This window comes from Melanerpes formicivorus, unplaced genomic scaffold (assembly GCF_026170545.1).
Source record: "Melanerpes formicivorus ecotype bairdi unplaced genomic scaffold, bMelFor1.0.p_v2 SCAF_6, whole genome shotgun sequence".
NCBI lineage: Eukaryota > Metazoa > Chordata > Aves > Piciformes > Picidae > Melanerpes > Melanerpes formicivorus.
In genome coordinates, this window is record NW_027142358.1 from 4,798,832 (window position 1) to 4,820,729 (window position 21,898).

The 21,898-nt window shown below is 42.4% G+C and overlaps 1 protein-coding gene across 6 annotated transcripts in view; it reads right to left on the reverse strand.

Annotated features, from left to right (window-relative positions):
- Window positions 1-21,898, reverse strand: part of ADD3 (adducin 3) — a 111,069-nt gene that overhangs the window by 43,888 nt on the left and 45,283 nt on the right. Inside the window, exon 1 of one of the 6 annotated variants that reach the window (XM_068139407.1) lies at window positions 12,730-12,833. The exons of the other annotated variants lie outside the window; for them this stretch is intronic. The gene's annotated coding sequence lies outside the window, so the exon portion shown is untranslated. Of the gene's footprint in view, window positions 1-12,729; window positions 12,834-21,898 lie in introns of those variants that run through there. 6 annotated transcript variants of the gene reach the window in all.

Consider the following 21,898-nt stretch of genomic DNA (forward strand, 5'->3'; position numbering starts at 1 on the left):
AGGGGAAGAAAAAACCAAAGACAGCTGGAAAAGCTGATTGCAGTCAAAACCCTTTCACATTTTGCAGCTCTCCTCTTTTCCCTCACTTCCAACTTGAGGCCTCCAGCTTTTTCTGGTAACGTTTATCTTGGGCTGCCTCTGAACTGCACAGATGAAGAGGGAAACAACTTCACACAGAGCTATCAAGTAAAAGAACCAAGTTTGTTATGCAAATAGTTTTTTTACACATCCCATTGATTTACACCAAGCTGGCAACTGCCATTTGGAATCATGAGGGCTTCCTCACATCTGCAAGAGCCATCCTTGGTCGCTGGTACAACGTGTGACATGAGATAGCAGGGACAACTCTTATTGATCCCAGGGCACATCAAAAGCCTTCTTGATTGATAGCAGTTTGATTATTCTGAGAAATGTCATGGCCACAGCAGCTGCCTCCTGGGTTTGGCTGGAGGCTGCGATGGTGGGCAACCCAGATGATCGACACAAGGCAACTGCTGGATGTTACAAACTTTCACACAGAACAACCAATCTCACGTATGGCAGCACGCAGCCAAACCTTTTTATAGCCCAAACCCCTGGAGTGCCTTCTCTTCACATCAAATCCTGACCTTTCTCACCGCCACCAGCCCTGCATGAATCCCATTTTAAGACACCCGCCACGCATTGACCAGAGCGAACTGCGGCTCAGCGCCCTCTGTAACTTGTAAGTGAGGAATGGGAAATCTGGCCAACAGCTAATCTCAGTGGTGACATTTGTAACTGGAGACTTCAAGAAAAGATGAAATTGTGCCAGGTCTTCGATCATAAAGTCTTCAGGACAAGCTGTATCTTTATTTATATTGAGCACCACACCCTGCACGCTTCCCCCCAGTTCATCTTGGGATCTCTGAATCATTCCACTATAAATTTTAAGTCACATTAACACACCACTATCAGCTTGACCATGTCAAAATGAATTGGCCAGCTTCTCAAAAAGGGAATTTTAACACTTCACTGACTTGTACTTACATTCTCACATTAAACAGGAAACAGCAGCATTTAAATAAAAAGAAGCTGATTTATAACAGTTAAGAGTCACAAAAGAATATCTCAGATCACACAATTACATATACTGATTTCCACATGCAGAGCAGGCATAGTGAGACCATTATGCTTGTAGAATAGAATAAACCAGGTTGTATTAAGGTTTTTAAGTGTAGTTTTAAAATCGTAATTTCAGGGCTCAATGAAAGCATGAGACAAATGATGCCAGCCAAGCCCAAGTTTGACTATGTAGCAGGCACACTGCCACTGACCGGCAAAAGAAAAGGATGGGGTTAAAAAAATCACAAACCCTAGGCATCTCAAGGAAAAAAGGAAAGGCTTTGTTGGTAGGATACAGCTTGTATCAGCCATGGGATGGCCTAAGGGACAAAAAAGTATAAATCACTACTCCAAAATCATACTGACAGTGTCTTGTCCTTTCTCACCTCACTCAGTCTCCAAAGGATCTTGCTTTTTTTTCCTCCCTTGCTAGACATTTTTTTCCTCTCTTTGGTGCATTTGCAAACATAAATGTCACCAAAAAAAGTTAGCAGACATGCAAAATTTGATTGAGGTTATGGTCACATGCCTAGTAAGTATAAAATAATCATCTTTAAAGGACTTAAGATAAGCACACCTTATGCTAGAGTTTTTCATGTTTTCCTGGCTGGAAAGCCTGCCCCTCCAAACTCACATGCTTCAGCTCCCCACCTCTGAAAATGCCATTCCTTAGCTGTGCCAGAACACCTCTCCGTGAAGCTAGGGTCTAAACTGGAAACCAGGATTAAAAATAATTTGGGCTAGGAGGACAGGATAGGGCAGAGAAGGGCCACATGGAAGCTCAGGGGGCAGCCAGGTTCTCCCTCTTGAACATTTAAAAAGGCAGCTGCTTAATTTGAGTTCAAAGCATGTTGCTTTGATTAACCCTAGGAAATCCCTAGGATTTATGGTGGTGCAGCAACACTTTCTGTGCTTACCCATGTTGCCAATATTGTCTTCAGCTTGCTTCCAAATAACTAAAATCCCCAATCAAGCACTGAATAAGTAAGTAGAAATGGTTTAATTAGCAGTAACGTTTAATCTACATAAATAGGTGCTTTAATCTCAACTGACTTGACCTGCATTTGACCTGCTTCTCCTCTGTCCACCTTTTGCTCATGCTACTAGAACAGCAAATTGAATTTAGAGAGCCAAATGTCTTCTTTACCTTCAGGAATGGAAAATTACTCCACTTAATTTCAAGCAAGCCAGAAGGGTCATTTTGGACTTTGCTACAGCACCAAACAGAGAAGCAGATGCACCCAGAACAGCAGCCAACACATCCCTGAACAAGTGCTGAAGAGTTACTAACAAAAGCTTTGGTAGGACACACAGCGAGGGCTATGGTGACTCAGCATTCAGCACAGCAGAAAAAGCAGGGCTCTTATAAAAGTAAAATCCAGACTATATAATTTGGTTATTATCCTTTTCCAGTCCAAACAAGCAATTACTTGCTTTTATCCCACAATTCTCCATCATCACTTGTAAGCACTGTAAGTCTGGATGAAACAAGACACTCCAAAACAAGCCACAGCATTATCACAGAGCATGGATGGATGCACCCTGGCATCCATCAAAAATCCTGGGGACTTGTGAACATCTGCAATGGTTGTTTCGAGTATGCAAAACCAGCTTGACACTGAACACTTCTCCTTGAGGTTTAAACCACCCTCTTTTCTCTCCTAGGCAGTTGCACTGAAGCCTGAATATTTTTATGTCCAAAGATGAGCTGGTGCAACATAGTGAGGATAGAGCTTCCTAGCAGTCAAGGCAGCCCAAACACCACCCACCAGAGACTGCTTCAGAAGAGACCTTTTACTACAATGTTGTCATGCAAGTGAATAAAAGCTGCTTCATTCTTTCTTTTCAATGAGAAACAAACCAGGCACTCCAATGAGTTGCAGCATTGGTGACTTAAGACAAGTTGCAAAGACCTTCACAGACAGAGTTGTTAGCCATTGGAATGTCCTGCCCAGGGAGGTGGTGGAGTCACAGTCCCTGGAGATGTTCAAGAGGGGACTGGATGTGACACTTGGTGCCATGGTTTAGTAGTCTGAGGTCTTGTGTGACAGGTTGGACTTGATGATCTGCTTATGTGTATATTGAATGTAAGTATCATGTTACCCATGCACTGGGGGACCTGGGGGTACTGGTCGATGGTAGGCTGAACATGAGCCTGCAGTGTGCCCAGGCAGCCAAGAGTGCCAGTGGCATCCTGGCCTGTATCAGGAACAGGGTGGACAGCAGAAGGAGGAAGGTCATTATGCCCCTGCACACTGCACTGGTTAGGCCACACCTCAAGTACTGCGTCCACTTCTGGGCTCCTCAGTTTAGGAAAGATGTTGACTTGCTGGAACATGTCCAGAGAAGGGCAACAAAGCTGGGGAGGGGTTTGGAACATAAACCCTATGAAGAGAGGCTGAGGGAGGTGAGGTTGCTTAGCCTGGAGAAGAGGAGGCTCAGAGGAGACCTTCTTGCTGTCTATAACTACCTGGAGGGAGATTGTAGACAGGTGGGGGCTGGTCTCTTCTCCCAGGCAACCAGTACCAGAACAAGAGGACACAGTCTCAGGCTGCACCAGGGGAGGTTCAGACTGGATGTTAGGAAGAAATTCTACACAGAGAGAGTGATTGCCCATTGGAATGTGCTGCCCAGGGAGGTGGTGGAGTCACCATCATTGGAGGTGTTTAGGAAGAGACTGGATGGGGTGCTTGGTTGCATGGTTTAGTTGATTAGGTGGTGTTGGATGATGGGTTGGATGCAATGATCTTGAAGGTCTCTTCCAACCTGGTCTATTCTATTCACTGGAGTTCAGAGGATGAGTGCAGAAAGATGTAGGGGGAAATTTTTTCTTTCAATTGCATTGTTGTGAATCATAAGCAATGGATTAAAAAAAAAAAAAAATCAATTAACAAATGCTGTAAAAACAGCATTGTGCTCTGAGCTTTGGTGATGCTTACTGTTGAATATTTGAGTAACTCATGGAAACCAGCCCAGGTAAACATGGTATGTCAGCTTATGATGTGAGAAAATTCCTGATATTAAAAAAATTGACTGAGGATAGATTACATCTGCTCAAAGAGTGACAGTAAACCACATCTCTTCTGTGGGTTTCAGTTACCTCCTTCACTCACACGCTGGGTGACTTGTTCTGTTTTTTAAACTTCTCTAGAATCCCAAGATTAGTGGGAATTAAAGGGCTCTGTATCAATATAAAAACATGCCAAAGAATACCACAAAACTTGATTAATCAAGTGCTGAATAATAGGTGATTAGACATCTGCCAAAGGCCCATTCCTGACAGCTCTCACAGACGTGCTAGAATGATGTGGAGGACAACACCAACCCAGGGTGGCCAAAGCTCTGCTTTAAGACACAGTGTGATACAGAAGAACCTCATCTTGTTTGGAACTCACTTCCTAATCCAGATAGGAAACTGGAGGATCTCCTCAATGTAAGAAGGACATTGAGGCACTCGAACGTGTCCAGAGAAGGGCAACAAGGCTGCATGAGGGTTTGCAGCACAAGCCCTATGAGGAGAGGCTGAGGGAGCTGGGGTTGATTAGCCTGGAGAAGAGGAGGCTCAGGGGAGACCTTATTGCTCTCTACAACTACCTGAAAGGAGGTTGTAGCCAGGTGGGGGTTGGTCTCTTCTCCCAGGCAACCAGCACCGGAACAAGAGGACACAGTCTCAAGCTGCACTAGGGGAAGTTTAGGCTTGAGGTGAGGAGAAAGTTCTTCCCAGAAAGTAATTTGCCATTGGAATGTGCTGCCCAGGGTGGTGGTGGAGTTACTGTCCCAGGGGTATTAAAAAAAAAAAAAGCCTGGATGTGGCACTTGCAGCCATGGTTTAGTTGTCATGAGGTATTAGGTAATAGGTTGGACTTGATGATCTCTGGAAAAGACCTCAACCTGGTTGATTCTATGATCTCTCTGGTCCCAAAGGTTTTGGAGGAGCAGCAGTGGATGCTGCTTTTAGAGATTTGGGTTTGTTTTTTTAATGCACTGCTCCGATTTGTTAATTTACTGCTTTATTTTGGGCAGAGAGATAGCTGGATCATTATTTTTATCTTAATTATTCAGTGATGCTTCCAGTATGCATTGGAACAAGCAGTTAAAATGCCATTTGTGGGTACTTGTGGGCTTTATTTGTTTTGCTCCTTTTAATTTGCTGGCAAACTGCTCTGGGATTTTGCTTTCTGTCTGCCTCATCAGCATTATGTTCTCTCTTGGTGGTGAAATATCAAAACTGATTAGAGTTTGTACTGCAAAGCAGTCAGGAAGAAGTGATGAAAAGCATGCAAAATTTTGTGCTACAAGAAGTGACTTTCTTGAGACTTCTAGCTTCAAATTTAGAAAGCTGGAATTCATAATGAAAACCACTGCTACCTGTCCCTTACAGAGAGCAATTATGCAGAGGAGGGCAATGAAGCTGGTGAGGGGCCTGGAGAATAAATCTTATTAAGAAGGACTGAAGGAGCTGGGGCTGTTTAGTTTGAAGAAGAGGAAGCTAAGCAGAGGCCTCAACACTCTCTAGGACTACCTAAAAGGACATGTTAGAGAGGTTGGTGTCGGTCTCTTCTCACAGGTAATTAGCAATAAACCAAGAAGGAATGGCTTCAAACTGCACCAGGGTAGGTTTAGACTAGACATTGGGGGGGGGGGGGGGGGCGGGGGGGAATTCGCAGAAAGAGTGGTCAGGCATTAGAATAGAATAAACCAGGTTGGAAGAGACCTTCAAGATCATCATGTCCAACCTATCATCCAACACCACCTAATCAACTAACCCATGCAACCAAGCACCCTGACAAGTCTCCTCCTGAACACCTCCAGTGATGGCAACTCCACCACCTCCCCAGGCAGCCCATTCCAATGGGCAATCACTCTCTCTGTGTAAAACTTCCTCCTGACCTCCAGCCTGAACTACCCCTGGCACAGCCTGAGACTGTGTCCTCTTGTTCTGGTGCTGGCTGCCTGGGAAAAGAGACCAACCTCTGCCTGTTTACAACCTCCCTTCAGGTAGTTGTAGGGAGCAATAAGGTCACCCCTCAGTCTCCTCCTCTCCAGGCTAAGCAACCCCAGCTCCCTCAGCCTCTCCTCATAGGGCTTGTCTTCCAAGCCCCTCACCAACTTCGTTGCCCTTCTCTGGACTCGTTCCAGCAAGTCAACGTTGCCCAGGAAGGTGGTTAAGTCTCCATCCCTGAACGTGTTTAAAGGCTGTTTATACATGGTTTAGGGATGAACTTTGTAGAGTAGGGTTAATGGTTGTACTTGGTGATCCCAGTGCTTTTTTCCAACCTGTATGATTCTATACAGTTAAGCTATATGGAACCTGAAGATATGTTTTGTAATGTCCATCCTGTGTTCATTTTCACTTGATATTCAAAGTGTTGTTCGTAATCAGTACTGGACTAGAAAACTAGCAGTTTGTAAACTGAAATGAATGGAGCTAGTCCAACAGGTACAAAGCTTTTGATAATTATCCATCTGATATCCAAACAAAAAAACATGAGACAGAGAAAGGTAAGTGAACAAATTCATCCCCTCCTGGCATGGTGTAGCAGGTTATAGGCAAGCCCAGCTGCCCAGAATTAAGTCAACAGCTATGCTGTGCTAAGAGTGCATTTCATCTTTTCATTCTGTATTAGAAACTATTACCCCAACCAGTAGGCACACATCAGCTGTTTCACCCTCATTTGGAACATACACAAAAAGAAGTTATTGAGTGCTGCTCTGTGTATTGTGACAGCACAACTATGAAAGCTTTCAAAACTACATTTTTTTTTGGAAATATAATTAATGCCTCAGGGTTCTTTGTCCATATTAGAAGGGAACATTTTAAGACACCTAAGAAGGTTTCGTCCTTTTTGCAGCCAAGTATAAAATGCTTTGCACTTGAGAATTGAAATTGTTGTCTGGTTCTGCAAATTTGATCAGAAGTTCAATTCATTATGTACACCTACACTGGACTTCAAGGTATTGCCCAGTTATTTAACAGATAGAATGAGCAACCTGTACCACTCTTCTGCCTCAGCATCAAAACACTACATCTTTCTCTTCTAACCAGATACCAACTCTTGCAATGTACATATTATAGGCTACTTTAAGCCAAACTTGGTACAAAATATAAGTTAAAAAGTTAGGTGGCAAGAGTGAATACCTGCACAGTATGATCAGACAAGATCTTATTTTCGCAGAGCAGGTGAGCAACAAACAGTACATACAGCATGAGCCCAGATACAGTACTACCCTAGGTGATCCTGCTTTGGCAGGGGGGTTGGACCTGGTGATCTCTTGAGGTCCCTTCCAGCCCCTGCTGTACTGTGATACAAGCACAGAACTAAGTTCAATCACTTCAAAACCCCTCCTACGATGATTAAGCTGGACTGATGAACAAGCACAATGTTGCCGATGTGGATAGTCAAATGGGAACTTGGACAATCACACAGAAGAGCCAATACTCCTCTTCAACAAATAGTGTTTATGCCCAGGGTGGTAGTACTTCCTGAAACATGAATAAACAAAGCAAGAGATGTTTGGAAACTGAAATTTGTAGCTTAAAAGACAACATGAACTGTCAAAGGCTAGCCAAAGTTTAAGCTGGTGTCTATAAATAGCATCAGTACATCCTTCTGAGGAGAGGAGCATTCAGAGTTCCCCAAGTGCCAGTTAACCAAATGACCTGAAGGAGTCAGGTCTGCCTGAGCAATAAAAGCACTCAACAGAATTAGGAATTATACCAGCAGGGAAAGAATGACTTGTTTTTGGTCTTTTGTGCCCTGTTCTTCCATCTCCAATTGCATCACTACCACTAGCAACAAAAAATAAGAAAAAAAAAATAATTGAAATCATGACATTCAAGTGATTCCTCTGTGAAAAACCCCAAACCAACAAAACCCACAAAAACCCCCACCACATTTTCACTGTTACTCTTGCAGGTCATCTGACTTCCTCACTGCAACCATGACAAATGCACTGTCAGGAAAAAAAGTCCCTAGAAGCACGGAATTCTGAACAAATTGTTACACAGGCTCAGTATCAGTTAAGAAATATAGCTGCCCTGAAACATGTAAGAGAAAACAAAAGGGCCTCTACAATAGTATAACCTTTGCCTCTGTCTGCTAGCATCACAGTTTACATGGTTTCCATGGAAACCCTCTGCAAACATATGAATGTGCTTGTTGCACTAGATGTTGAACAGAAAATCCTTTGTGGCAACTCTGGAGGGCCATGGCCAGTGCCAACCTCCTAGAGGAATAATGCCCTTCACTATGCCTTGCCCAGCAGGCTCATGACACACACTCTCACATGGCCACAGCTGCTGCCATCACTTGTTTTCCCTCAACTGTTAAAAAACCCAACCCAAAACACAAAAAACCACCCCAACAGAGATGCACAACCTAACTTTCAAAAATTCCTTCCTGCATGGAAAGTCCTGTTTGCCCCTCACCCCACCCTCTCCAACCGATGGCAAAGTCCCCAGTACTGGGATCTCAAATGCAACCCAAGAGCTCCAGAGGGAGGGCACTGACTGGGAGGCATCCAGGAGGCTTCCAGGCAGGGTGTTGGGGAATACATTTACATAATGAGGAGACAGCTACCCAGAAAGTGAATGGTGCAATTCTTTATTGCTGTGTACTTCCAGAAAAACACATTAAAAAAAAAGTAAAGTTCTCAGTATGTGACAGGGACATCAATCCAGACGTCAACACTAGCTTCATCATAACCTTGTTGTTTCTCACCATGAAAAGACCAATTTATCTACAAATAACTCACATCCTGGAGGGACTCCTCCTCCAGCAAGAGAGGCAAGAAAACTCTATCCAAGACAGTCTACAATGTCATCAGGAAGGCTGGTTTTCTTTGTTGGTCATTAAGGGTGTGTAGGTGAAAGCTGAGACACTTAGAAACTTGTTTTGATTCTACAAGTGAGAGTCTACTGCCAAACACCTGAATGCTACGTCCACATCTGATTTCCCTCAAAACGCACATTGGTTCTGCAGCTTTACATGTTCAACCAGAGTATGGAAAGTGTTTCAAGTGAAATGACTGAAAGGCACACCTATAAGACTAATGGCACACATAGCTTGAGCATGTCTTGTTTGTAAATTAAAGCATTCCCCCATACCCTCATTTCTCTAAACCAAATCCCTAGTACAGCCAGTGTGACTCCAATTTCCAAGATATCAATAGCACAATGTATTTAATTGCTTACAGATGTGCAGCCTTGGGAAGGACCATGGCTCCAGAGGCTGCAGTCAAGATTAAAATCAGGTCTGCAGACTCTGGATGGAAGGTGAAAGCCTGCCTGTCCCATTCCATGTACAACTGGAGAGGCCTTTTTGCTTGTGATTGGATACTTCTCCTGCAACGCAGCCATTTCCAGTCACTCTTATGTACACAATGACAAAAAACACCCCCCCACACACCACAACAACCACACACAACTCCCTGCCCCCAACCCCAAATCAAACCCAAACAAACAAAAAGCCATCAATGATGTAATAATTTTGTTTCAAGAGCTGCTGAATGAAGGAAGACAGATTTTGTATCAGGAAGAAAGAAAAAACCAACATCAAAAGCTATCAAACACCACTTTCACTTTGCCAACGTTCTTGATTTCTAAGTTCCTGTCACTTTTACAAGAGACATCCTCTTCCCAGGCCACCCCTCACCTCCCACCCACCCACCACCAGCCCGGGCCCCATGCACCAGCCACAAAATTAGCTCTGAGGGTGGCCAAGTTCTCCTCTCAGCACAGCCTGCACAATGAAGCACAGTGGGGTCAGCCACAGCTCTAACGCTTTAATGGCCTATTGTTCCCCGGCCGTTGGCTCAGTGAGATAAAACACCTAAAGCCGGAGTTTCCTGAGGGGAAAGCGAATTCCCAGCGTGTGTGTGTGTCGCAGGACGTTGGCTAAGGGCTCGGCTTTGCAGGGGGCTGGCCCGCCCCACAGCCCAGCAGGCAAACGGAGGGTTTGTTTTTCCACGCAGGCGGTTTGCAGGAACATCTGCTCAGGGAAGCGGTGGTGTGGCTCTTGCCTATCACTGCCTGCGGATCCTTCCCTGCGGATCTGTGTGAGCCCGATTTTACTCCCTCTACACGTGGCTATCACCAGATAGTACGTGGAGGGTCCTTCAGGTAAAGCTTGGCTGGTATTTATCAATGTTTATGATATGGTCCCTGCCTTAAATTGTAAAAAGATTGACAATGCAATAGTTGTTACTGAGCTGCGGTAAATTTCCATGGAGCAGGGAGCCAGGGCATGGGCTCCAGGCAGGGCAGCCTGACAGAGAAGCTGGAGCACCCTCAACATCACATCTACCATGTTATAGGTATTAGTACTGGGATGGAAGAAAGGACACAACAGGCAAGAGTTAATCCATCGATACAGGAAATTACAAAATTGAGAAGTCACACGTTTTATATTTTTACTACATCCTCTTGTCCAATAAAGAAGTGCACTGAACATCATTAATGTCCCACTAATGAGACACCCAGCTGCCCAGAACACAGCAATAATGAACGTGAGCTCTGTTTCCACCCAATCTACCAGAAAGATTTGTAAGGGTCTGCGTTCCCCCTGAAACAAACACATGACTCCCATTAGTCTTAATAAAGGACGAGTGCATTCACTGGGAGAGAAGTTTCCCAAGGTTGCATAACTGAACTGTGGCATGCTGAAGACAGTGTAGACTGCTAAGACAAGCTACTCATCCCAAAAGTACACTGATAGCCTAAGCTATTTAATAGTTTTCCCATTAATTGGTTCAACTTTTCTCCTAGTTAGCACATCCTTGCTTTAAGCTGGAGGAAAATTTCAGAACTTGTCTTGCAGCAAGACTAAGGAAAAGCAAATCAGATAGTGGGATGATTAGCTCCTATTTTTAGGCTGGAAAACGTTATTATTTCAAAGATGCACTTTATCTTAATGCATTGTCCTCTGCATACTGTTCTTGAATATAAATTCTTACTTCTGTAACAATGCAAATTTGTTGACAGGATTACAGGTTAAAGTTTATCTTTCAGGCTGTTTCCCTCCCACCAGTCAGAAAAATCTTGTCACGTCAATTTATATCCCTTTCAGTGCTCAGCAAGGCGAGGAAACAGAATGGAGTGCCAGAACGTGGAAACAATGAAAAAAAACAAACCAAAACACCCCCCCCCAAAAAAAACAACCAACCCCCACAACAGCAACAAGAAAAACCCTAACTGCTCGACTGAGTGTCTGACTCCTAGGCTAAGCTCTGCATGCCCTCACAAAACACAGAGTAACACCGCATTGCAAAACTGCACTGAAGAAAACTCTAAATCCCAGGTGTTGAAAGCATAATTAACCTACTAGAAGTTAGAAGCTTTTTCTTCATCTTTTCTCCCCAGTTCAAGTTTATGCATTTTGAAATACGTGGGTCTTTGTCTTATTTTGAGGGGTTTGCTTGGTTCTGGACACCAGAAAAATCGAATTTCATAGGCAATTTAAGAATAGTTTAATAGTCATGTGTTTATCATGAGAACATGATGTCATCTAAGACGATCAATGCCACTGTAGTATGTATCAATGAAGGCTGCTTCATGCATCCTGATATAGCTTTAAATAAGAGCAGACTTTTCTATTATCTCCCACTGCAATGACTAATGCAGGAGGATATCTAGTCTGCTACTACTTACACACACGATAACACACATGATAAAAGTCCATTATCGCACACACTTACAGAAGCTGAACTACTTTGATACAAAAAACCGAGATAGGGAGCCAGCGCAGCAATTGCTGTAACTGTGGGACTGGTGCTGTGCTGCATTTCAGAATCATGTGTTAAAGCGTATTTCCCAAATTAAATCAATATTATCTACCTATTTCTGCTCAACTTAAAAAAAAAACCAAAACAACCACCACCAAACAAAAAACCCAACTAACCAAAACAAACAAACAAAAAAAAAAACCCAGGCAAAACAATACACCAAAAGCCAAACCAACAAACAAAACAAAGCCCCACCCCAAACCCCTCAAAACAATCCCAACCACAAAACAAGAATAAAGCAAATGTATTTAAGTTCACAGAGTTAAAACTAAAACCTCAAAAGCCAGTACAGCAAATCCTAGTAGTGCACCACAGCAGAAGTCAACCCCGTGCCTGATGTGGTTGTGCTCACTTTAGCTGTCAGTGTACATGCAAAACTCAGCCCAGCCCTGCTGAGGCTGGCAGTCTCCTTGACTTAAGTGGGAGCAAAATCAGATCACAAATTCCTCAAAACAAATTAATATGTAGAACATCTAAGGCAAATTGAGTAACTGACTCATGGATTACACATATTAACTGCACTGGAAAACCCCATTCAAGCAGAGAAATTGTAACTCACCAGTTGTGCCATGACATGGGCGATAAAAAGCCTGAAATCGAAAACAATCAAAATACAAGACAACTTTCTGCAGCATCCCATCCCCAACCATTCTGTCAAATCCACAAGGGCAATGGCACAAAGCATCTTTATGACAGAAATAAAAGGCTCTTTTAAATGCTGCTTTTATTTTTTATTGAATGAACCCACTCTTACACAAAGTTCATGCAACGATGTCTCGAGCGTCAGTACTGCCAAACTCTGTATTTGATTAGTCAGCTAAGGCACATACAGTTAGTATTTCAGATTGCTCTGCAAGTAACTACCTCATGTAGCAAGGCTGGTGGTTAAGACACTGGACTCCAGTATGCAGAGAGATGTAGCTGTCAGAAAGATTAAAATCTTTTCAATGTTTTCCCATCACTGACCAACCATTTCTCTGCTCCAAGTCACTGGTAAAACTTAAGGGAGCTGCAAACCAAAGCCACAGACTCCTCCCTGCTACAGTATTAGCATTTTGTGTGGTTGACTCCTCTCACAAAATTAGTAATCTTTACTAACTCTGTTCCTCCCTCCAAGGAAGCACATTGCACCACACCTCCCAATTGTTTTAGAAGTACATATATACAAAGACCACAGCTGAAAGAGATATCATCAGATGTGGCAAGTCCAGAGAAATCTTGACCTAAATATTTTTGAAGTTTATTCATGAGAAAAGGGTGGAGGAAGAAACCACAGTTACAAGATTCACAAACACGAACTCATTTCTGGGTTTGCAAAGCAAATCGTGACAACAGTCTGTCACATAACCCATAGGAACATGCAGCTGTGGACTCCCTGGTTCGAGATAATCATTGCTGAATTAAATCTTACTGCCCAGCTACTATTATCAGTTCGTAAAAATTGGCTGGGTTTTGGTTCAGCCACTTTTAGTCTCTCAGACAGGCACTACATTAAAGTGAACCAGAAGTGAACCAGTGAAACACGAAGCCAGCGCAGAAAGCAGCCAGTTCCTAAACTTCAGCAACTTCTTGCACTACAAAGCAATTAAGATGTTCTCATACATTGTTTAGCATCTTGAAATACACATAGAGGGTCACTGGCCATAAAAACAACTGCAACGCTATCACTTCTTAACTCTTTACTAACAAGATACACCAGAGTACACAACCCAACACTGTATTCCGATACTCAGGCTTCTCTGTCAAAACATTGACAAAAGAGACTTTCTGCTAAAAACACTCCAGAAAGCTTTTACACTTCAGTTTTGAAGAACATATCTTCCTTTTCCCTTTCTCCCAAACACCACCCACTCTTCCAAACAAATAAGTAATCCACTGTTGCACAGGAATTTTAATTGTTTCCATAACTTCTGTTACCTGCCAAAAAAGTACTTAGCGTGACACACAGAGGACAGGGTGCCTATGAAGCATGCATACTTAGAATAAATTATGAAGATACATCTATATGCCCACAGAGTTATACATTTATAACATACAATTTATGTAATAGTTAACTTTTGCACAGCTATAAAAACTAGAAGCCTTTGAAAGAGGCAGCCTTTCGTCTTTGAAGTAACAGCCACAGTTCGAGCATACTTGACTCTCAGGCTCAGATTTACAGTGGAGTTACTACAGCTGAACTGCCTGCGTGCCATGAAAGCCAGGCTTGGTTTGGGGTCACTCGTGTGCTGCTAGCCACTGCAGAGGCAGGTTGGCAGTGGAAACCCCTTGCATGACAAGCCAAGCTAGGATGCACTCCTTTGTTTTAGCATCAAGCAGAGGCACGCAGATCTCCACAGCAGTCTCTGCAGCAGTTTGGCTGATGGGGGTGCTGTGACTGGAAGCCTGGCTCCTTTCAACAGTTCCATAACTTTTTGGGGTTTTCTTGGTCTGTCACCCCTTCCTCTCCCTGTGCAGTATTTCTTACCACAAATAATGGCCCTGGGCTTCAGTGGGACATTTGAAATACTCATCTTGTGGTCGAAGTAATTGCACAATACAAGCCGGTGGGGACATTTTCAGCATATTTGTACAACTTAATTTGTTCAACTTAATTTGTTCAGTTAGTAGGACCAGGTCTTAAAACTACTAAGATTTTTCTCCAGCATTTGTTTAAGTAAACAATCCATTCTACTTATCAGACTGTTTATAAACATACAACATGCAATTCCTCTGTATCAGTAAAATCCTTAAGATAGCTGTAGCTGTTTTGGCAGAAGAGCTTATAGATGTTCCTGAGTAAATTGCATGGCAGCATAAACCTGCCAGAAAGTGAGGTGTGACAATTCCATAATGCCAAAGTACAGATAGAACAGTTTAACAAACAAGGGGTGGGAGGGGGAAGAGGGAGAGGAAAGGGGAACCTGTGGATTTACAGGATGGAAGCTAACAAAATATTATCTTTAACAACAGATGCTACCCATTTTCCCACTGATTTGACAACCAACCCCAGCATGCTGCAGCTTCTGACACCATTAGCGCTCAGAATCTCCTTTTGGCAAGGTTTTTTTGATTTGTGATGGGTGGTTTGTTTTTGCATTGTGATGGGCTGGGCAAAGCCTCGAGGCAGACACACAGCCCTGTGGATAACATGTGTATTTTCCAACCCCATGATAAATTTCCCATAACTGCTGGCCCCGAACGTGACTTTCAGCAACTTGAGCGTTTCACATTTGTCTGCAAACAACATCGCATTTGATGTACTAGCTCTAAGACTACAGACGGGAGACAACCATTCTCACAACAGATTACTTTCACCGCTCAACTTCAGAAAGTTCCAAGTGTTGCCTGCTGAAAGCCAGGTCTCCCCTAAAAGATTTCAAGCTGGGAATCAGTTGCTTTTGGAAGATGCCACTGCAACACCAGTATCAAGAGTGATGGCTGTTACAGCTTAAGAGAGGCTTTCTTTTGAATGCAAATCCTAACAAATGTACCTATTTCAGGACTTTTTGCATCACTGCCGCCGAGAAGGTCCATGCTGTTTTCAAAGCCTAAAAAACTTGCCTTTCACAGCTGCAGAGGAAATGACAAGAGAAGAAAAACACAGGCAGTGTATATCAGCAATTAATTCCATCCACAACTGCCCAGCTGTTTGTGCATGGAGGAACCGGCCTGTTTCCTCTCTGAGCTTTTGCCACTGAAAGCTGATACGGCACTTTCAGAGACGTGGGCCGTGGGTAACGCGTTAGGAATGTGCGCGAGATCACACAGAGCTGCTGAAGAAATGAAATCCAGACCAGAGCGCTGCGTATCTCTGTTATGAGGATAGAGTTATCTCGGGGAGAGGGCAGCAAGAGGTGGGGAAAGGGATGGGGAGCTGCCAGCAAAGCCAGGTTCAGCATGGAGAACGGAACAGGCTGCCCAGAAGGGTTGTGCAGTCTCCTTCTCCTCTGGAGACTTTCAAAACTCACCTGGGTGCATTCCTGTGTGGACAACCCTAAGTGATCCTGCTTTGGAAGGGGGGTTGGACCTGATGATCTCTGGAGATCCCTTCCAACCTCTAATGTACTGTGATACTGTGACATGACCATCACTTACTGGCAAGAGACAAGGTAGGATACTCTCAGAATCCTGCCATCTCTATCAGTTCTGCCAAGATGTTTTTAGGTTGATGCCAAACAGGTAGATTGGCAGACACTTCATGAAAGCTATTGCTTTCACTTAAGATCAGTGCTTTTACAATGAAGTTGAAGACTTGACTCCATCTCTATTATCATGTGTAATTACCCATACATAGTAAGAAATCTTAACAATCCTTGCAGCCATGAAGCTCTGAAACTTAAGGCAAAATCCAACCCTTTAGAGTCTTTAGTATGAATAATGTCTTTTCTTGTAATCTCCTGAGTGGCATGAGACATACAGAGTATATAAGAGGGGGATGCTATGGGTAACATCTACAAACCCAACCTCATTGAGCGTCTGGAAACATCCTCCCATTGTGAAATACACTCAGCAGGCTACATCCACAGTACATTAACATTCAAACCCATAGAGTTTTTTCCTCCCTTCATCCAAGTTGGCCCCTATGTCAAAATTCCAGATTATCCATATGGATTCCTTATTGCTGAGCAAAGCCACGCAGCAAAGCTTTTTAGTATACATTACTGACTTATTTTCCTTCAGCTCCAATGTCACCAGTTAAAAAGAGCTCTTCTGATCTTCAGTAAGAGTAGGTCACCAGTAGGTTTGCTGGACCACTCAACCAGAAGCAACATCTCAAACTGCGCCAATATTCAGGACAGCACTAATAGGAAGATATCTGCAGCTGATTGTTTACAGGAGCAAGACCTGAGGTAAGAAGGAACTACTGAAGGGCTGTTTCCTTGACAAAAAGGCATTCTCAAGTACCCTCTTGTGCATTTTGCTGATAAAATTTGGTCTGCTAAAACTACAGGTTTGCATGTAGAAAGAAACATAGCAGAAATAAGACTGCAATAATGTGTCCATACAGTAATAAAACTAATGTGAAAGTGATATTTTTTTAGTGAACAAAACTGATGAAATGTTTAAACATTACCTTTTCTAAACATGATTCTCTGAATTTTAGGCCAATGCTCTGGAAGAATGGTATCACCCCTGAAACACCTAGACAAGCAGTGTTATCAGTGAGAAAATGCAAAACCAGAGAAGTTTCAGTGAATCAGTTTCCCAATGACAGCAAATCCAAATCCTGTGGTTGGCTGGATAGTATGAATTCACACAAATGGCTTTAAATACATTCTCTCTTTACTCCCCTAGAACCAATGACTCAATGGATAAACACAAGCAGTCCATTTTATTTTCTTTTTTAAAAGCAGAAGTATAACACACTTGAGCCTGCAAGCAATCTCACTGTATTGTTGCAGAAATAGTTCCACCGCTGCTTGAAAGCACGAAGAGCACTCATTCCTTCCATAATCTCACTTCTAGCTGCTCAACATAAGGCAAACCCATTAGGGGATGATTTCTTGCATTATTCACTGTCTGCCACAGCAAAACCTGATGTGCTCACATGTATGGATAGAAACATATACAACAAGCTTCTGTATGATAACCATCCAGTTTTACACTGGGGAAGAAGGCATGAGGGGAACAAGGTGGAAGCAAGGTCACACAGCCAACAGTTGCACTGAGCAGAACCAAGGCCTTCAAAGCACTTAGGTCAGCTCTCCAAGGCTTAGTTCTTTTTACATGAAGTGCTGCAGTGCAAGTAATTAATAATGATAATAATTATAATGATTCCTTGCATTACTTCATATAGTACTTATCCTAAATATGCAATACAAGACAAAACTACACTTTGAAAACAGAAGTTTTAATCCAAAAAAACTATAAGGATTAAAGGCTTTTAGACCTACCTCAAAGTTTAAGATACTTCAGCAAACTAATGCACAGTGACAGTGTTGCAACTGCTTGAAGAAAATAAGTATCTTAGAAACTCTTCCCATACTTACTAAAATAAGTATTAAACCAGTAGTTACTGCTTTCAAAATTGTTCCCCAGCCTCAGTCTTCAGCATTATTTTAATAGAAGGCTGCAAAATTATTGTCAGAGGATGAAGGCAACAAAGGAAACTTCACTGCAGCAGTAAAACTCAGCTGAGCACTACAAACAGAAATCATTCAGGTGGAACTTGCAGGTGTATGTATGCCAACTAGCTAGCTAAACAACTGTTTGCTGACTAGTTTCTTCTCATCTTCCTTCCACAGAGCAAATTCTTTATTATGCAGCAAATTTATCTAGCATCTATGCATTACTTAAACATAGAAGATGTGTCCCAAAAATAAATGCAACTCCTCTGCTCTTAAGGATTGAGCATTTAAATTTAGGCAAGATGTTTCAAGATGGAGATAAGTTTAAGTGACTAAGTCTAAATATCAGATGCAGAGAGGGTTCCAAGCCCGATGTATCACTTACATCCCAAAATAGACTTAAGGGCGAGGAGTAGTGAGGTGTTAAGTGGTGCATAGCTCTTGGATTTGCTACACAGCACGAAATTCCACACTGAAGGAATGTAAAAGTGGTTTAGAAAACCCCTAGTTTTCACATTTAGCTGTAACATGAAACTGTATTTACTCATGCTAAGACAGTGCCCACATGAATGAATAAGCAACACATACCACCTACCTCGGAATAGTTGCTGGTACACGGAAGGTGCCTGGCAGCACCTAGAAATACTTGCATTGCATAATGGCTAAGGATAAATCTTGACTTGCTAGAGGTGTTAATACTTTATTGTTAAATAATTTGTGAGTCACTTGGAATGATAAAAGTTTCTCTCTCTCTCTGGAATTTGAATCAGGAACAAAGTTGCTCAATGCCTAAAGTTTCCCAGTCTAAAAGGAAAATTCCTAGGTCCTGAAGCAATTCAAATTCATTTATCATTCACATTATGTGTGAACTATTGAAACTTAATATCTTCACGTTCAGAATTTGTTCATGGATTCACCAGCTCTTGCAAGCATGACCCTTTTTGCCTAAATTTAGGTCTGGAACACAAGCCCTGTGAGGGAGCTGGGATTTTTAACCTGGAGGAGGCTCAGAAGAGACCTTATTGCTGTCTACAACTACCTGAAGGGTGGTTGTAAGCCAGGTGGGGGTTGGTCTCTTCTCCCCAGCAACAAAAGAAGAGGACAGTCTCAAGCTGTGTAGGGGGAAGTTTAGGCTTGATCTTAGGAAGAAGTTTTTCACAGAAAGAGAGGTTGCCCATTGGTGGAATCAACATCCCTGAAGATGTTTAAGAAAAGACTAGATGAGGCATTTAATGCCATGGTCTAGTTGATTAGTTAGGGTTGGGCGATCAGTTGGAATTGATCTTGGAGTTCTCTTCCAACCTGGTTGATTCTGTGATTAATTGCCTAAGTAAATTCTCTTTCTAGAATGATGTGAGTAATTTTCTAGACTTCATTTGCTGCACTGCAGACATGTAGATTACAACAGAGGCCTCTAATTCACAAGTAGACATCCATATTGCAGACCTCTCAAGTTAAGCAAGACATGCTGCTCAAACGCTAGCCACATGTGAGGCTGAGGAAACACAAGAGATCATTCACCCATTTTAAACACCAAGGGGAGAAAGAAAAAGGCAAATTATGGATTTATAAACAAGAAACTACTCATTGAATTCTTGCAATTGACATAGCATGACAGGTAGTACATTCTTCTATGCATCTCACTAACTTCAGAGGCAAAGGGGTCTTTTACAAGCCATATTACATACTAATTTTCTGCACTGTGATACAGCATGGAATAGAATGGGGAGCTAGCAGTACAAGGCAAATACTAAGACCTGGCAACAGTAGTGTGTGTGTGTGTGTGCAGACTAAAATATGCTGTGAGACACTGTCGCCATGCACAAACAAGATTTCAGAATACCAAGTGCATTAGCTGCTAACATAACAAATGTTAACTGAAAATACATTTTTTATTCCTTAAAGAACACAAATTTCTCAAGTGCCAGCATGTATGGAGTAGAGCAGAAGGGAAAGCAAAGGGAGGAGGAATAAGGGGAAACAGTAGATTTAAATTTTATTTGGTTTGTGATCAAAACACAAACTTTCTTGATTGGGAAAATGTGCATCCACAGAGACTACTATAAAATAACCAAGTTTAAGGAAAAAAAAGTTGTTTAACAAGTTCCATAAAAGACTTCTCAGGCAAAAATGCTGCCTTGCCTCCTGCTTCCATTAACTGCTTGAAGCTAACATACATATCAAAGACTGTCTCCTGTATTTTATTATTGATGTCAAGAAAGAAAAATGATCTCAAGAGTTAGCAAATGCATTACACAGCTTTTGGACATCAATGTGGTACTGAAGTCTTTACATTTCAGTGTTAGCATGACATGTAAAATAAGCAAAGTACTCATTTATACCAGAAATCCTTTAACAGCCCATGTTGAAAGTTGAGCTAAAGCAACAAACCTCTCATGCCAATCAGCCTGCTACAAGCACCTTGCCCTACTCCCCACAGTACAGAGCTTACTGCTGTGAAATGTAGTGAGTGTACTGCACTAAAGTGTATCTGGGGAAAGCTAACTTAAGCTCACCTCCTTACAGGGCAGCTAGATAATGTGGGGTTGAATTGGCATCACTCATGGCAAACGTGCAACACTAAGTTAAGTGAGGATTAAAGGATTGTTGAACACTTTGCTAAATCATGTAAGTTTATCAGTACCTACCTACAAACGTGCTTTCTTCTGTGTGCAGAAGCAGTGCAAATATGGTGTATTATGCTTTAAAGAGAATCATCATATATATGAGATGATGATGATCATATATCATCATTTATTTCTCTGTCCAGAGAAAAGCAAAGAAGCTGGTGAGGAGTTTGGAGAGCACATCATGTGAGGAGGGGCTGAGGGAACTGGGATTGTTCAGTCTAGAGAAGAGAAGGCTAAGTGGAGATCTTACTGTTCTCTACAACTACCTGAAAGGAGATTGTAGTAAGGCTGGTGTTGGTGTCTCCTCCCAACTAACTAGTGCTAGAATGAGAGGAAATAGGCTTAGGTTGTGCCAGGGGAGGTTTAGATTGGACATTAAGAAGAACTCCTTTATTGAAAGCAGTGAGGCATTGGAACAGGCTGCCCAGGGAGATGGTGGAGTCACCATCCCTGGGGGTGTTCAAGAAGCCTGTAGATGTGGCGCTTCAGCATACAGTTAGTGGTTGTGGTAGCTGAGTTATGGTTGAAATTGATCTTAAAAGTCCTTTTCAACCTTAATGATTCTATGAGCAGCATAAATTTATACACTGTATCTCCCCAAAGCCTCAAAGACAGAGCTAGTCAAAGAATGTTTCTGTGAAATAACCCAAACACTTTGGTAATCTTCCCTCATGTTATGATTCCTTGGTACAGAATTACTATATAGCTGACAGATGGAGGACAAGGCCTTTTGGCTGGTCTGCTAAATCTGTTCCACTTTAAAGCTCTTTCACCATCATTAAAGCATTAAAATTATTACACAAATCAGTATTAAGTTGTTTTGGTTTGTTGTTTTTTTGCCCCCCTCCCCCCCCCCCCCAGTGACTGATCTTTTTGAACATCCACAGGTCATCAGCAACTTCAGACACTTGATGAAAGGCAAGCTCTTCCTAGGATAAGCAGCTGAAAAAAATCCCTCACAGCATACAGCCTTACTGCTCTGTGCAACTGTTTACTACAAGCAAGGCATCATGAAAATAAGTGTATCAAACAGCTCCCTTTTGATCAGGTATTTTTCTCTTTTGCAGAAGTGTAGCTAGCAAAATGCCCATTTCTTCTCAATTAATGAATTCACATGCTTATGATGAACTTGTAGGAGGGGAAGGAAAAGATGTCTCATTCTAATACAAACTTTCCACACCGAAGAAACTTTAAAAAGTATTAAGTATACATGCAAAGCTAGACACCTTGAAGGGGATGTACCCATGGAATAGCTTGTATGAAGCCACTATTAGTCCAGAGAATCCTTTTTTACCTGATGATTTTGTATTCTCTTACCAAGGGGGGGTGGGGAAGAAAAGATAAATGGCCACA